The sequence below is a fragment of the Bos grunniens genome, chromosome 2 (genome assembly GCF_055505025.1).
Source record: "Bos grunniens cultivar Pamir isolate PY7600 chromosome 2, Bosgru_T2T1.0, whole genome shotgun sequence".
In the NCBI taxonomy this organism is placed as follows: Eukaryota; Metazoa; Chordata; class Mammalia; order Artiodactyla; family Bovidae; genus Bos; species Bos grunniens.
The window spans coordinates 10,871,750-10,878,487 of NC_141166.1; the positions used below are offsets into that span (position 1 = coordinate 10,871,750).

General features: G+C 47.4%; 1 pseudogene; it reads left to right on the forward strand.

Moving 5' to 3' along the window:
* Positions 1 to 3,252: 3,252 nt before the first annotated feature.
* On the forward strand, positions 3,253 to 3,950 carry LOC147377476 (small ribosomal subunit protein eS10 pseudogene; annotated as a pseudogene).
* The last annotated feature ends 2,788 nt before the right edge of the window (positions 3,951 to 6,738 follow it).

Below are 6,738 nucleotides of genomic sequence, written 5' to 3' on the forward strand. Positions count from 1 at the left end.
ATAATTCTCATTATGGCCTAGAAGTAGTGAGAGGTGATGGAGGTGTCCTGAGGAAAACCAGCATCAGGAAAAGGCCCCAGGTGACGTCACTGCAGGGTGTTCATGCCAGGAAGGTGTGAAGGTTTCAGACTGAAGCCGGGGTGCTGCCTTCACCAACAAGGAAGATTCAGGAGGTGTTGGGGTTCCAAGTTCTATCCAAATGTCCCCATCCCATGCCTGGATGTCCCATCCTTTCTTAGCCAGTGCCCGTCCGTTAGCATAAACATGTGGTGGGTTGCACATTTAATTGGCTCTGCCACCCTGGTGTGTGTGTGTGTGTGTTAGTCACTCAGTTGTGTCTGACTCTTTGAGACCCCATGGACTGTGCCGTGACCTTTAAGGCCTGGGCTTGGTCCTCGGCTACATCTGCCCTGTGGCCCCCAGAGATCAAAGATTCCTTCAGAGTCATTCTAGAGGCTTTCTGAATGTCCACCCTTGCACTGAGTCATGAGTTCAAGGATTTCAGTTTGTTCTTAGCCTGAATGAGCTCAATGGGACCACGGACCCATTCTGACAATTAACTGACAGACACACCACTGGGGACTTCCCTGGTGGTCCAGAGGTTAAGACTCGGGGCTTTCAATACAAACCCAGGTCTCCTGCACTGCAGGCAGACACTTTACCCTCTGAGCCAAGTAGGTTCCCATTCAATACAGGGAATGCATGTTCAATATTTGGTTAGGGGACTAAGATCGCACTTGCCCTGTGGTGAGGCCAAAAAAGCAGGGGGGCAAACCAAAGGCAATATTCACATCCCTAAGGGAATTCCAGAAATTAGTGCCACCATCAATGATCTGAAATACACAGAAGTGGTCGTTCCTACTGAGACCCAATTTAGCTTACCTATTTGGCTGGTGCAAAAGCCAGTTGGGTCTTGAGGAATGACTAGATTACTGTAACTACTAGGTGGGATGGAGCTGTAACTGTCGATCCAGACACGAAAATTTCACTGGAGCAAGTCAACACAACTTCTGCCCTGGGGCCCATCTTTGACCCCCCAATTCTTTTCTATCCTACTAAGCAAAGATCATCAAAATTAGTTTGTCTTTGTGTATTAGAGATAGCAGTATATCTTCAGTCTACATCCCCAAGGCTTTGTTCATTCTGATTTCTGCCATAATCTAGTCCAAAGAGATGCTCATCATCTTGATACAGTTCCAAACATGCTGGCCCATTATATTGATGACATTATGGTAATTGCGCCTAGTGAGCAGGAAACTGCAAGTACTTTAGATTCTTAGCAGAACATATGTATGCCAAAGGAAGGGTGATAAATCCCACAAAGTATTCAGAGGAATGCCTTGTCAGGGAAGTTTCTAGGGTACCTGGAGGTCTGGGGCATGTCAGTGCACCTCCTACAGAATGACAGTTGCTGAACCTGACACTGCCTACAACAAAGAAAGGGGCAAAATGTTTGACGGGACTCTGGATTTTTGAGGTAATATATACTTCATTTGGTCATGCTGTTCTACCGATTTACTGGAAAAACTCATAATATTGCAAGTTTTGAGAGAGGCCTGCGGCAAGATAAGACGCTGTAGCAGGTCCAGACTGCAGAGCAAGCTGCCCCGTCCCTCGAGCTTTACAACTTAGAAGTTTATGGCAGGAAAATATGCTGTATCGACAAGCTCCAGCAGGAGAGATGCAGCACAGTTATAGACCCTTAGGGTTCTGGATTAATTCGTGCCCTCTTCTGCCAGTAACTATTCTCCAATAACTATTCTCCACTGAAAAACAGCTCCTGGCTCATACCCGAGCATGGTGGAGACTGAATGCCTAACTTCAGGACACCAAGTGACCCATGCAACCAGAACTGGACATCATCGGATCCATCTCTTTATCAAACTGGACATGCATGGCAACATTCTATTATTCAGTATTGTATCTTAGATCAGGTCTGAGTAAGTCCAGGAGGCACAAGGAGATTGCAGGAACAGGTGGCTCAGATTCCCATGGTAGGCTCTCTTACTGCTTCACTGCTTCTCTCTCAGCCCCCAGTTGGGGAAGTTGCTATGACTGGTTATCAGGGAGGAAAAAGCACAGACATTATTTCCAAATGAGTCTGCATGGTATGTTAGCACCAGCCACAAAAGGATTAACTGCCACATTAAAGCCACACTCAGAGTGTCTCTAAAAGACAGTGATGAAGAGATATCCTCTTATGGTCACATTGATTGTCCATTTTGCATGGAAGGAGAGATGACTAGAGGTACAGATCTCCTCTGATTCATGAGCAGTGGGTTAACAAGTTGACTGGCTGCTCAGGGACTTGAAAACAAGATTGGAAGATTGGTGATGAAGAGGTAAGAGGTCTAAGGGAAAGATTTATGGATGAGCTGCTTGAAATGGGCAGAGGTGGTGAAGCTGTTTTAACTTACACAAGTGTCCTGAGAGGGCATCCATTGTGAGGGAGGGTCTCAGGGGTCAGGTGGACAAGATTACCTAATCTGTTGATGTCAGCTTCCTTTCCCAGCTACTCTGGTTCCGGTTCAATGGGCCCACACACAGAGTGGCCACGTGGCAGGGATAGAGACCATTCATAGCGTGGTAGACAAATAATGACCTGCCAGAGATGTCCATGTCCTGGGCTTCCCTGGTGGTCCAGTGGTTAAGAATCTGCCTGCCAGTGTAGGGGACATGGGTTTGACCCTTGGTTCTGGAAGGCTCCACACACCACAGGGCAACTAAGCCCATGTACCGCAACTACTGAGCGCCCGCTCTAGAGCCCGTGCTCCACAACGAGAAGCCACGGCAACGAGAAGCTCGAGCGCCTCAAGGAAGAGTAGCCCCGCTTGCTGCAACTCGAGAAAGTCCATGTGCAGCAATGAAGACCCAGCACAGTCAAAAATAAAGAGATGTCCACATCCTGATCCGAGGATTAGGATCCTAATCAGGATTAGGATCTGGGGATGTATTTTATAGGGCAAAGGGTAAATTAAGGTTCAGTTTGGTCGCTCAGTCGTATCCGACTCTGTGACACCATGGACTGCAGCATGCCAGGCCTCCCTGTCCATCACCAACTCCCGGAGTTCACTCAAACTCATGTCCATTGTGTCAGTGATGTCATCCAACCATCGCATCCTCTGTCGTCCCCTTCTCCTCCTTCCTTCAATCTTTCCCAGCATCACGGTCTTTTCCAATGACTCAGCTCTTCACATCAGGTGGCCAAAGTATTGGAGTTTAAGTATTGGAGTTTAAAGTAGGCAGAAAGAATTGAAGTCTCTAATCAGCCAACCTTAAAAATAGGGAGATTCTCGCTTTTCCAGCTCAGCCCCTGGACGCAGCAGCCGTTGTGATGTTGATGCCCAAGAAGAACCGGATTGCCATTTATGAACTCCTTTTTAAGGAGGGGGTGATGGTGGCCAAGAAGGATGCCCAAGCACCCAGAGCTGGGAGACAAGAACGTGCCTGATCTTCATGTCATGAAAGCCATGCTGTCTCTCAAATCGTGAGGCTATGTGAAGGAACAGTTTGCCTGGAGACACTTCTGCTGGTACCTCACCAACGAGGGCATCCACTATCTCCGCAATTACCTCCACCTGCCCCCTGAGATCGTGCCTGCCAACTCTGCGCCGCAGCCGTCCTGAGACTGGCTGGCCGAGGCCCAAAGGTCTGGAGGGAGAGCGACCTGCAAGACTCACGTGAGGAGAAGCCGACAGAGACACCTACAGACAAAGCGCCGTGCCCCCTGGTGCCGACCGAGGCTGGGTCAGCAACTGAATTCCAGGTCAGAGGAGGATTTGGTCGTGGACGCGGTCAGCCACCTCAATAAAGTTGAAAGAGATTGTTTGGGGTTGAATAAGCCTCTAACCAGAAAAATTAAAAAAAAAAATAGGGAGATTCTCCTGAATTATCTAGATGGACCCAGTGTCATCCCAAGAGTCCTTAAATGTGGAAGCAGAAGACAGAGTCAGAGGCAGGGTGGAGTGAGGTGAGAGTCTCCTGGCCATGGCTAGTTTTAAAGATGGAAGGAGGAAACAAGCCAGGGAATGCAGGCAGCCTCTAGATGCTGGAAAAAGCAAGAAAACAGATTCTCCTCTAGAGACTCCAGAAAGGACTGCAGCCTTGCAGACACCTTGATTTTAGCCCGTGCTCAGTCACTTCGGTCATGTCCAACTCTGTGAGACTCTATGGACCGTAGCCCACCAGGCTCCTCTGTCCATGGGATTCTCCAGGCAAGAGTACTGGAGTGGACTGCCATGTCTTCCTCCAGAGGATCCTTCCTACCCAGAGATCGGACTCAGGTCTCTTCTGTCTCCTGCTTTGGCAGGCAGGTTCTTTACCACTCGAGCCACTTGGGAAGCCCTTGATTTTAGCCCAGTTAGACTCATTTTAGGCCTATGACCTCCCAAACTGTAAGATAATAAACTTATGTTGTTTTAAGCCACTAGGGTTTTGGTAATTTATTCCAGCAGCCATATAAAATCAGTACACATAGACACAAGATTTCCCTCACCACATCTGATCAGGCAGCGGGCACTGCTGAGTGCTCAAGCTGCCATCAGCGAAGACCCAGCTGAGCTTCCTGTTTGGAATTATTCGCTGGGGCAATGGTTCTCAAAGTGTTGACCAGGAAGACTCTTCCATGGGTTCTATGAGGTCAGATCTACTTTATTAATACTAAGACAGTGTTTGCCTTTTTCCTTCATGAGTGTATAGTGGAATATTCCAGAGGCTACACAGTATGTATACAACAGACTGAATGCTGAAGCAGATCTGAGAATGTAGCTGTCTCTTATTAAGCCAGATTCTAAAGAGATCTGCAGGGACTTCCCTGGACGTCAAGTGGTTAGGACTCTGCACTTCCACCGCAGGGGGCACGGGTTCAATCCCTGGTCAAGAAACTAAGATCCCACGTGCCTCACATCATGGTCAAAAAAGAGAGAGATTTGCAAACATGTCAAGTCATGGCACTCTTCTCACAACTTTTGTTTTCAAAAAGTTATTTTCATTAAAACGTTATGTTACTATGTAATGGGTTTATTAGTTTTAAATAGTTTAGCGCTTTAACTTCTAATCCAGTAAAATAGATATAACCCACATCAACAAAAACCGTTTACAATTTTTAAGAGTATAACCTTTCAATAATTTTAAAGAGTGTAAAAAGATCCTGACATCAAAAAATTTGAGAACCACCACCCTTCAGGGACCAGCTAGCTATCTATTGGCAGGTTGAGTGCCCTGTCCCCTTGCTTCATAAAGGATCAGTTATCTATTGCCTCTTGGTAATAAATGTGCATTCCTGCTATGGACTTGCCTTCCCCGCCTGTAGTGCTTCTGCCAGCCTCGTCATTTTTGTACTTGCTTGTTCATCACTCTGCTATCCCCCACATAGCCTATTTTCCTTTTTTGGTGAAAGGCGCAGAGCAGTGGTCTCACCCATGGAAGCACTGGACACACAGTGAGTCCCATCACTCAGAAGCAGATGAGTCGATAGAGACCTCCAGTGCCAGCTGGGAGACCACGACTTGGGTTACTGACATGCGGGATGCAGTGTAAGTTTAAAATCAGTGGCTCCGCCTCTCTCACAGCCTGGATGCAGAGACCTGGGGACCCAGCAGTGGAAATGAGGGTGGCTCTTCTGTGATTCCAAATAACCTCCTGGAGGAATTTTTGCTTTCCCTCTCTCGACTTTGTGTTCAGTGGGCCTGGAGGGAACACAGATGTGGTTCCTTGAAGTCACAAGTAGTCTTCCTTCTGGTCATTTTGAGCTCTGTGTATTGCTTAACTCAAATGTAGAGAGGGGATCAAGTGTACCAGGTAGGGTGATGAATCTAGAAAAGGGAGGGTGGGCAAGAAGGCCATGCCTAGAATCCAGAGGACTGATTGAGCGCCTCTCAGATCTCCCACGTCTAATAGTGACAGTGAGAAATGGCAACCCAACAAACTGAAGACCAATACGAACCTGAATTCCATAGGAATAAAGACTTAGGACACACACACACTCTGTAAAGACCCAGATACACACACACACACTGTAAAAACCCAGATACACACACACACACACATTGTAAAGACCCAGGTACACACTCATACACACACACACACATTGTAAAGACCCAGGTACACACACACACACACACACACACTGTAAAGACCCAGATACACACACACACACATTGTAAAGACCCAGATACACACTCATACACACACACACACACACATTGTAAAAACCCAGATATAGACACACACACACACACTGTAAAAACCCAGATACACACACACACACACACACACATTGTAAAGACCCAGATATAGACACACACACACACACTGTAAAAACCCAGATACACACACACACACACACATTGTAAAGACCCAGGTACACACTCATACACACACACACACACACACACATTGTAAAGACCCAGGTACACACACACACACACACACACACACTGTAAAGACCCAGATACACACACACACACATTGTAAAGACCCAGATACACACTCACACACACACACACACATTGTAAAGACCCAGGTACACACACACACACACTGTAAAGACCCAGATATACACACACACACACACACACACACACACAGAGTAAAGGCCCAGAGCAGCCAAAGTGCTGGCAGCTGGTGAGAGGACCACGGGAGGGGCGGGAGGAGGAAGGCATGACTGCTAACACAGGTCTCGTGACCAGCTCCCAAAGGGGGTCTGGAGCGGGTTTCTGCTGTTAACCCTCCTCTGCT